This window comes from Bos javanicus, chromosome 18 (genome assembly GCF_032452875.1).
Source record: "Bos javanicus breed banteng chromosome 18, ARS-OSU_banteng_1.0, whole genome shotgun sequence".
Lineage (NCBI taxonomy): Eukaryota > Metazoa > Chordata > Mammalia > Artiodactyla > Bovidae > Bos > Bos javanicus.
The window spans coordinates 32,462,501-32,474,103 of NC_083885.1; the positions used below are offsets into that span (position 1 = coordinate 32,462,501).

At 37.0% G+C, this 11,603-nt stretch overlaps 1 non-coding gene across 1 annotated transcript; it reads right to left on the reverse strand.

The window, feature by feature from the left end:
* Window positions 1-257: 257 nt before the first annotated feature.
* Window positions 258-329, reverse strand: TRNAC-GCA (transfer RNA cysteine (anticodon GCA)). Its single transcript has one exon. It is a non-coding gene; the product is annotated as a tRNA-Cys (tRNA).
* Window positions 330-11,603: the final 11,274 nt, after the last annotated feature.

Below are 11,603 nucleotides of genomic sequence, written 5' to 3' on the forward strand. Positions count from 1 at the left end.
AATATGAGGTAGATACTAAGTAAATTGATTGCAACAAATGCAAGTTTTGCCTTTTGGAACTTTCTGGAAAATGTTTTTCTGACTATTTTGTAACCATGATTGGTTGAATCCATGGATGTGGAAGGTGAAGGTGAAGTCGCTCAGTCGTGTCCGACTTTTTGCGACCCCATGGATTGTAGCCTACCAGGCTCCTCCGTCCATGGGATTTTCCAGGCAAGAATGCTGGAGTGGATTGCCATTTCCTTCTCCAGGGGATCTTCCCAACCCAGGAATCGAACCCGGGTCTCCCGCATTGCAGGCAGACGCTTTACCGTCTGAGCCACCTGGGAAGCCCATGGATGTTGAACCCACAGACAACCAACTGTACATGCTTTCTGAAGCCGCTCATCTCATGGGTCAAACTGGATTATACATTTGAAACTACTCTGTGTTTTCTTTAATCATGTTTTCAATCTTGCAGATCTCACTCTGTTCTTGAGCTTCAGCTGTTCTTGTAGAGGACAACTTAACACTCAGGTAGCACGCGGAGCCCTCAAAGTGAAGTGCTTACTCGGTGCAGCCTATATTTTACACAGTGCCATCTCATCTACATTCTCCAAATGCAGTGAAATCACTCATGTGATTTGGCAAAAGAAAAAAGAAACTTAAGTTTGTTAATAAGTTTTTTTATTTCTCCTTTATAATAAACTAAGTGGACAAAATATCAGATTCAAGCTTTAATTCCAGTCCTCCCAGTCCCCCAAATTTGAGATCCTGCTTATTTTCTTTCCTTTTTTTTGTGCCTCTATCTTTTCTCATCTACACTAGGTAAATACTTACCATAAGTAATATACTGAAGATTTGGAGCAGTGCAAATTAGATGGAATATATAAATATAAATTAAAGCTGAAAGTACAGTTAACCCTTGAACAATGTGGGGTTAGGGGCACCACTGATCCCAGCAGTCAAAAATCTGATTAATACTTTATAGTCAGCCCTTTGTATCTGCAGTTTAATAGCTGCACATTCAATTAACCTTGGATTGTGTAGTACTGCAGTTTGTTTGTTTTTTTTTTTTAAATCCATGTACAAGTGGACCTGCACAGTTCAAACCCATGTTGTTCAAATGTTGACTGTATTATGATATTCAGTTAAAAATTACTGTAAGAAACCAAGGTTTCAGCCAGAAGTATATGTGGTAAAATGATTCTGTAATCAGACTGTACTCTCTTCTAACCCCTTAGCACTGATTAGTTAGTAGCAGCAGCAGTAGTAAAAGTAGTATTAATACCATAGAACTAGTGACCATAGCACCTAATATTTATTGTTTGTTATGACCACTATTTTAATGTTGCTACATGATATGATTCTACTATTTGCTGGCAGTCAGCTTGCACACTTCATATAATCTCTCAAAGTTTTAGCTCTTCTTCTATAAAACACAGATGATGCTAGTACCCCCTGCATGAAGCTGACTTGATTTAATTAGTTAATACACCTAAGACTGTTCTGACACGTAAGAGGTATGCAGTAAATGGTAATTAATAACTAATTAAGAGACTGAAACAGAATCTTTGTTAATAAATTTGTCTACAGTCTGTTTTCATCACAATGACTTTTTTGATGCATCTATTATATGTTGTTAAATGAAATGGTTCAAAATCAGAGTGACTAACTGGAGGAACCTAGATTCAAACCCATATCTGTCTGAACACAGAGCCTGAGGGTTAAACCCTCGGACTCTTCTAGTTGCATAGGTCATGAGTTATTCTCCTTAGCTCTAAGTCCACAAGACATAAAAAGTTATGGAAAGCAAGAGAGATGGAGTCTCAATGACCTCTATATGTCATCATTAGTAATTTGGGAACACCTAACTTGAAAGCAGTGGGTCACTAAAAGTGAAAAAACAAACAAACATTTTTATGTTGAGTATCTCCTAACCAAATATTTCTAAATCTGACCTATTGTTAATTTAAAGATCTGCTTAGTGAAAGGAGCTCTGAGACGAGTCATATCATGTAGAATAAGCATCGTGCCGGAGGGCATATTTCTGCATGAATTCCCTCAATGGCTGGCGTCTGTAGTCCTCATCCTGCATTTCATGTTCTAACAGAATGAGAGCTTATTTTAATAGCTATACAGTGTGCTTTCTCCCATGGATGCTAAAAAAAAATTTTAAAAACATGATTTCAATTGTTGGCTTTGTAAGCTATAATCATGTAATTGGAAACAGCTGTGCACACAAGAAATATAATTCAAAGCAGTTTAATTAATACATCTTCATTGACAAATTCCACTCATAATACTGATATTATTGTGTGATTCTATAATCAAAAAGGGAATTTCTAAGCCCTGGCCTTTTCCAAATTGTGTGCTCAACTTTTACTTTCTTAAAGAAACATGAAAAAGGTATTTTGAAGATGGCTTTATCAGGTCTCTCAACTCTCTTCCTGACTTCTTGCTGCAACCCCCTTCTCTTTTCAGTTACAGGGCAATAAAATCGAACTTCAGAGATTGGTTTCATTGCGTAGTGAATGCTGTTGTAAGCACCATGTCTCCCCCTCAAGTCTGAGGCATTCATTCTCCCAGGTGCTTTGTTGGTGCTTCCCCTGAAAATTGCTTTCTGAGAGCTTCCTGTCAATAGGATTTTGTAGCCAGTGACTGGCTAGTGGTAGGAAGGTGTAAAGATCCTTCCTGCTTGCCTCAAGGTGGGCCAACTCTGAACACCATACCAGCTATGGTTATGGCTCAGACCTTCGTTGCAACTGTCTCACAGCCCAGTTACTCCCTTTTCTCAATCCCATGCTCTTCACTCCTCCATAGATGTATATTCTAAGAATATTCCCTAATAAACTTCCTGCTGGAAAACGTCATCTCACCATTTGCTTCTTGGAGAATCCAACTTCAGATAGATTTTGGACTTATTCTTAATGTATTATCTCCCTTGCTGTAAACTTTTGATACACTTCCATTTCTTTAAATCTACAGTGCTGGCTTGTATTCATACAGTGTTTGTTTCTTTACTTTAAGATATATCTTTGATTCTCTTGAACTCCTGTTGACTCAAAATAGTAACTGCTATTGTTTGGGGTGACTCCATTCTATTAGTGTGTGTCAAACCTGGACAAACTTTTACTTTAATGAAGCAACTTCTATCTGCATTTCTAAACACACACACACACACACACACACACACACACTGTCTTATGGAGCAGGGACTCAAACTTGATTCATTAAAAAATAAATCTTATTGCCTGAAACTTTAAATAGAATTAATTTTAGAAGATAAAGTTTTAGTTATTAGAAAATAAACCAAAGACAAAACAGTAGTTAGCCTTTATTAAGCACTTACTGTATTTGAGGTTTCATTTGTAGTAACTTCCTCACATGTATTAATTAATTTACTCTTCATCCCTACCCAAAGAATTATTATTACTTTCTCCACATTATACATAAATCATGTCTAGAAAGATGTACTTAATCATCATAGTTTGCCAGAAGAAAAAGACTCTTCAGGATAATTTAGTTTTTTTAGAAAAATAGGGATAACTTAGACATGGTAGCAACAGATTTCTTTTGTGAGACATTTGTTTCAAAATGCTGTTAAACTAGATTAAATTCTATAGAGAAACCTAATTAGCATATACTTCTCTCAAAAAGTTCACAATATTGAAAACATATGCTTCTGAAAGAACATTTGTCAAGTAAGCCTTTATGTTTTTGATCTTTTACAATGCAAATATGTTTAATGAGTGACAGTATATCTGCATCATAAATTTTGTCATTAGCTAATACTACAGTTCACATTTAATTATGATTTCCAATCAACTATCTGAAGTTAGAATGTTTATCAGAACGATTGAGATATTACTATCCTGAAACCCTTGGCAACTCCAGCTCTCAATTATAATAGTCTCCCATAAAGGAAACTTTATTTTTAAAAAACTGATGTGGAATATATATATATATATATATATATATACACACATACACATACATACATACATACATACACACGAAGAAGGCAATGGCACCCCACTCCAGTACTCTTGCCTGGAAAATCCCATGGATGGAGGAGCCTGGTAGGCTGCAGTCCCTGGGGTCACTATGAGTCAGACACGACTGAGGGACTTCACTTTCCCTTTTCACTTTCATGCATTGGAGAAGGAAATGGCAACCCACTCCAGTGTTTTTGCCTGGAGAATCCCAGGGACTGGGGAGCCTGGTGGGCTGCCGTCTCTAGGGTCGCACAGAGTTGGACACGACTGAAGTGACTTAGCATAGCATAGCATATATATACACCCACATAATAAATGAAACCAGTTATATTAATCTTTATGTCCCTATCCCCATTAGAGTGCTATGAACAGGCTGACTTTATTGGCTTCATAACAATATTGAGAAAATTTAACAAACATTTGTCAGTGTTTAAGGGTCAAGGGAAAAGAGACATCACACTGTGAGCAAGTCAAAATTCCTCATGTCAATATTTTAGTCATGATAGTTTTTCAGTTCAAGATATATTTATACTGATAGCACTTTAGTTAATAGTGCCTTGAGTGTTTCTGATTTGGATATGATTGACATCTCATCTAGTTACCTCCACAAGAGTGGCAGAAAGTCACATCTCAAGTCCCTTCTGATAAGGGTAAAATTTGCTAATATCATTGCATTCTGTTTTGAGTCACTACTTTAATGATGTGTACAATCCACACTTTAATGCTTTGATGAGGCATAGCCAAGGCAATCATACACTGTGGATTTTTGCTGCAGGTCTAATTTCAAATATTTTCCCTTTGTTCTCATATTAGTGAGACTACATGCTTCAGTTTTTGATTGAATAAACTCTAGCAGTTATGCACAGCTCTTACCTAATCTGAATCCTAAAGTAGAATTAAAAATGATGTTGAGAAAAAGGAAAGGCCTCTATTACAGATAAAAATGGAGAAATTACCTAGGAATAGTCTATAGGTATGTTCATGTTGCAATCTATCTGAAGCAAATTATGGTCATGGACTTATGCATGAAATGATACTGAAACTCACTATTGATAGAGTTGGGGAAATAATTTACAAGACTAAAGGCATGTTTCATAATTACAAAAATTTGTACATGAAACAGTATGTGGCAAAGCCTGATTTGCACAGACTAATGTGTGTATTCTTTACCTAAATGCACTAAGATAAGAAGGAACTTAAAATGAAGTTGCTCAACTACAGACATGCATAAGGAAATTAAAAAGAATGTTGGAAACAAGTGATAATTCTAATTGGAAAAGTTATGAGGTTATACTATTATGCATAGTGTCTGAAACAAGTGTATGTCCACAATTTGAGATAAATATGAATGAAGTTATCATTTACCTCTGGATATCATTTGTATTTATGCAATATGCTTTAGCTTTTAAAGCATAAAACTTAATGAATGAGACTAGATAGGTCAAAGCTAGATGCTTGAACCACCATCCACATTTTTTTCCTATCCTACATACTGTGGGATGCTATGGGTTGAATTGTGAAAGTCGCTTAGTCGTGTCCGACTCTTTGACAGTCTGTGGACTCTACAGTCCATGGAATTTTCCAGGCAAGAATACTGGAGTGGGTAGCCTTTTCCTTCCCCAGGGGATCTTCCCAACCCAGGGATCGAACCCAGGCCTCCCACATTGCAGGTGGATTCTTTACCAGCTGAGCCACAAGGGAAGCCCAAGAATACTGGAGTGGGTAGCCTATCCCTTCTCCAATGGATCTTCCTGACCCAGAAATTGAAACGGGGTCTCCTGCATTGCAGGTGGATTCTTTACCAACTGAGCTATCAGGAAGGGTTGAATTATGCTCCCCACAAATTCACATGTTAAAGCCCTAGGTCCCAGTATCTCACAACGTGACCTTTTGGGGGAGATAGGCTCTTTACAGAGATAATAAAGTTTAAATGAGGTCATTAGGATGCCTGGATCCAGTATGAATAGTGTCATAAAAATGAGTAACTGGGACTCAAAGTTACATATATAGAAAGAATGTCATGTGAATATAAAGTCTGCCACATATATACAAGCCAACCAGAGGGCCCTGGAACAAAGATGTCCCTTAAAATCCATCAAAGAAACCAATCCTGTCAACACCTTAATTTCAGACTTCTAGCCTCAAGAACTCTGAGATAATCAATTTTAGTTGTTTAAACTACCCTATTTATGATACTTTGTTACAGTAGCCCTGGCTAACTAATACAGATTTTGGTACAGGAGGTAGAGTGATGCTGGGAGAAATAATTGATAGAGGCTGGAACTTTTTTGAGATGCATGATGGAAAAGGCCTGGACTGAGTTGAAGAGACTGTGGTAGAACAATGGACATTAAAGTAATTCTGGAGAGAGCTCAGAAAGAGGGTAGAATGACCAGAATATTGTTATAAATATAAACATTAAAGTGCTTCTGGAAAAATCTCACAAGCAAATGAGGAATATTTTGCTGAAAACTGGAGGAAAGGCCATCCTTGTTTTAAGTTGTAGATAATTTGACTGAATTGCATTTCAGTGTTCTGTTACAGGTAGAATGTGTAAGCAATAACCTCAGATACTTATCTAAGGATATTGCTAAGCAAAGTGCTAAAAATTTGACCTGCTTTGTCTTTGCTCTGTATAGGAAAATATGGGAGAAGAGATTAATTAAAGAGGGAATTAGTAAGCAAAAGGGAACTAGAACTTGAAGGTTTGGAAAATTGTCAGCCTATGCAGAGAGTGTGGCAACAGGGACGAGCGTTTGGCTGATCAAGAATTTGCTCAAGAGAAGGCAAGTGACTCATGAGTTCAATGAACCACCTCAGCAGAAGCCAGGAATAGAGATAAGGTTATCAAGGAAATCTTGTGGAAAGAAAAGAAGGAAAGAAAGTGAAGTCGTCCAGTCGTGTCTGACTCTTTGCGACCCCATGGACTGTAGCCCACCAGGTTCCTCCATCCATGGAATTTTCTAGGCAAGAGTACTGGAGTGGATTGCCATTACTTTTTCCAGGGGATCTTCTCAACCCAGGGATCAAACCTGGGTTTTCTTTCAAGAAAAGGGACTAATAACTTGAAAGTAGTTCAGAGGCCAACAAGGTTGCCAGTGGTACCATGGACCCAAAAGGCACTGGCCAAGAGAGTAGGGCTGCCATCCTGGTGGGCCTAGAGGACAGAGCATAAAGTCAAAGAGGATTAGCCTTAAGCCTTAAAATCTAATGGAATTTTCTCTGCTAAGGTTTTATTTTATTTTTTTTTTTAATTTTATTTTATTTTTAAACTTTACAGTATTGTATTGGTTCTGCCATATATCGAAATGAATCTGCCACAGGCATACACGTGTTTCCCATCCTGAACCCTCCTCCCTCCTCCCTCCCCATATCACCCCTCTGGGTCCTCCCAGTGCACCAGCCCCAAGCATCCAGTATTGTGCATCAAACCTGTACTGGCAAATCGTTTCATATATGATATTATACATATTTCAATGCCATTCTCCCAAATCATCTCACCCTCTCCCTCTCCCACAGAGTCCAAAAGACTGTTCTATACATCAGTGTCTCTTTTGCTGTCTCGTATGCAGGGTTATTGTTACCATCTTTCTAAATTCCATATATATGCGTTAGTATACTGTATTGGTGTTTTTCTTTCTGGCTTACTTCACTCTGTATAACAGGCTCCAGTTTCATCCACCTCATTAGAACTGATTCAAATGTATTCTTTTTAATGGCTGAGTAATACTCCATTGTGTATATGTACCACTGCTTTCTTATCCATTCATCTGCTGATGGACATCTAGGTTGCTTCCATGTCCTAGCTATTATAAATAGTGCTGCGATGAACATTGGGGTACACGTGTCTCTTCCCCTTCTGGTTTCCTCAGTGTGTATGCCCAGCAGTGGGATTGCTGGATCATAAGGCAGTTCTATTTCCAGTTTTTAAAGGAATCTCCACACTGTTCTCCATAGTGGCTGTACTAGTTTGCATTCCCACCAACAGTGTAAGAGGGTTCCCTTTTCTCCACACCCTCTCCAGCATTTATTGCTTGTAGACTTTTGGATCGCAGCCATTCTGACAGGCGTGAAATGGTACCTCATAGTGGTTTTGATTTGCATTTCTCTGATAATGAGTGATGTTGAGCATCTTTTCATGTGTTTGTTAGCCATCTGTATATCTTCTTTGGAGAAATGTCTATTTAGTTCTTTGGCCCATTTTTTGATTGGGTCATTAATTTTTCTGGAGTTGAGCTGTAGGAGTTGCTGGTATATTTTTGAGATTAGTTGTTTGTCAGTTGCTTCATTTGCTATTATTTTCTCCCATTCTGAAGGCTGCCTTTTCACCTTGCTAATAGTTTCCTTTGTTGTGCAGAAGCTTTTAAGTTTAATTAGGTCCCATTTGTTTATTTTTGGTTTTATTTCCAATATTCTGGGAGGTGGCTCATAGAGGATCCTGCTGTGATGTATGTCAGAGAGTGTTTTGCCTATGTTCTCCTCTAGGAGTTTTATAGTTTCTGGTCTTACGTTTAGATCTTTAATCCATTTTGAGTTTATTTTTGCGTATGGTGTTAGAAAGTGGTCTAGTTTCATTCTTTTACAAGTGGTTGACCAGATTTCCCAGCACCATTGTTAAAGAGATTGTCTTTAATCCATTGTATATTCTTGCCTCCTTTGTCAAAGATAAGGTGTCCATATGTGCATGGATTTATCTCTGGGCTTTCTATTTTGTTCCATTGATCTATATTTCTGTCTTTGTGCCAGTACCATACTGTCTTGATAACTGTGGCTTTGTAGTAGAGCCTGAAGTCAGGTAGGTTGATTCCTCCAGTTCCATTCTTTTTTCTCAAGATCGCTTTGGCTATTCGAGGTTTTTTGTATTTCCATACAAATTGTGAAATTATTTGTTCTAGCTCTGTGAAGAATACCGTTGGTAGCTTGATAGGGATTGCATTGAATCTATAAATTGCTTTGGGTAGTATACTCATTTTCACTATATTGATTCTTCCAATCCATGAACATGGTATATTTCTCCATCTATTAATGTCCTCTTTGATTTCTTTCACCAGTGTTTTATAGTTTTCTATATATAGGTCTTTAGTTTCTTTAGGTAGATATATTCCGAAGTATTTTATTCTTTCCGTTGCAATGGTGAATGGAATTGTTTCCTTAATTTCTCTTTCTGTTTTCTCATTATTAGTGTATAGGAATGCAAGGGATGTCTGTGTGTTGATTTTATATCCTGCAACTTTACTATAGTCATTGATTAGTTCTAGTAATTTTCTGGTGGAGTCTATAGGGTTTTCTATGCAGAGGATCATGTCATCTGCAAACAGTGAGAGTTTTACTTCTTCTTTTCCAATTTGGATTCCTTTTATTTCTTTTTCTGCTCTGATTGCTGTGGCCAAAACTTCCAAAACTATGTTGAATAGTAATGGTGAAAGTGGGCACCCTTGTCTTATTCCTGACTTTAGGGGAAATGCTTTCAATTTTTCACCATTGATAATGTTTGCTGTGGGTTTGTCATATATAGCTTTTATTATATTGAGGTATGTTCCTTCTATTCCTGCTTTCTGGAGAGTTTTTATCATAAATGGATGTTGAATTTTGTCAAAGGCTTTCTCTGAATCTACTGAGATAATCATATGGTTTTTATTTTTCAGTTTGTTAATGTGGTGTATTACATTGATTGATTTGCAGATATTGAAGAATCCTTGCATCCCTGGGATAAAGCCCACTTGGTCATGGTGTATGATCTTTTTAATGTGTTGTTGGATTCTGATTGCTAGAATTTTGTTAATGATTTTTGCATCTATGTTCATCAGTGATATTGGCCTGTAGTTTTCTTTTTTTGTGGGATCTTTGTCAGGTTTGGTATTAGGGTGATGGTGGCCTCATAGAATGAGTTTGGAAGTTTACCTTCCTCTGCAATTTTCTGGAAGAGTTTGAGCAGGACAGGTGTTAGCTCTTCTCTAAATTTTTGGTAGAATTCAGCTGTGAAGCCGTCTGGACCTGGGCTTTTGTTTGCTGGAAGATTTTTGATTATAGTTTCAATTTCCGTGCTTGTGAGTGGTCTGTTAAGATTTTCTATTTCTTCCTGGTTCAGTTGTGGAAAGTTGTACTTTTCTAAGAATTTGTCCATTTCTTCCATGTTGTCCATTTTATTGGCATATAATTGCTGATAATAGTCTCTTATGATCCTTTGTATTTCTGTGTTGTCTGTTGTGATCTCTCCATTTTCAATTCTAATTTTATTGATTTGATTTTTCTCCCTTTGTTTCTTGATGAGTCTGGCTAATGATTTGTAAATTTTATTTATCCTTTCAAAGAACCAGCTTTTGGCTTTGTTGATTTTTGCTATGGTCTCTTTTGTTTCTTTTGCATTTATTTCTGCCCATGACCGCTTTCTTCCTTTCAATCTCTCCCTTTTAGAATGGGAATGTTTAACACATTTTGCCCACCATTATATTTTTTAAGCAGATAACTTGTTGTCTAGTTTCACAGGTTTACAGGAGAAGAGGTATTTTGACCCAGGGTGAATTATACCCAGAATCACCCATATTTTATTTAAATGATATTCAGATGAGATTTGGACAGAGTTGATGCTAATGATCTAAGATATTTGGGCAGAAAGGGGGATGTGGGGACTGGGTAAATGTCTTTTGAATGTAAGGACATGGATTTTGGTTGTCCAGAGGGCAGAGTGTCATGAGTTAAATTGTATCCCCACAGCAAAATGTATATGATAAAGTTTTAGATTTTGTAGCTAAAAATATAACTTATGTAAAGACAGATTCTTTACAGAGGTAATCAAACTAACACAAAGTCATTAGGATGAACCTTAATCCAACATGACTGGTGTCCTTATAAAAAGGGTAGTTTTGGACACAGATACACACATACAGGGAGAACACCATGTGGACATAAAGATAGTCATCTGTAAACAAATGAGAGAGATATGAAACAGATCCTTCTCTCATAGATCTCTGAAGGAATCAACCTTGCTAAGAGCTTGATTTCAGACTTCCAGCCTACAGAACTATACAAAATAAATTTCTGTATTATATTTATCCTTGTTTAAGCCATCCAATCTGTAGTGCTTTGTTATAGTAGTACTTAGCAAACTAATACATGAAGGGTTAAATCATACGCACATATTTTTATGTTCTTATTATATTCATTCTTGTGTTTGTACATGTATGTATCTATGTTCTATACATTTGCAAAAGCAATTGGAAATTTGAAAACATATCTAGATTATTTATTTGACTTTTTTCTTGTTTCTTGAGGTGTGCCTGTATTGCTATGAACTTTCCCCTTAGGACTGCTTTTACCGTGTCCCACAGGTTTGGGGTTGTTGTGTTTTCATTTTCATTCGTTTCTATGCAAATTTTGATTTCTTTCTTGATTTCTTCTGTGATTTGTTGGTTATTCATTAGTGTGTTGTTCAGCCTCCATATGTTGGAATTTTTAATAGTTTTTCTCCTATAGTTGAGATCTAATCTTACTGCATTGTGATCAGAAAAGATGCTTGGAATGATTTCTATTTTTTTGAATTTACCAAGGCTAGCTTTATGGCCCAGGATGTGATCTATCCTGGAGAAGGTTCCATGTGCGCTTGAGAAAAAGGTGAAATTCATTGTT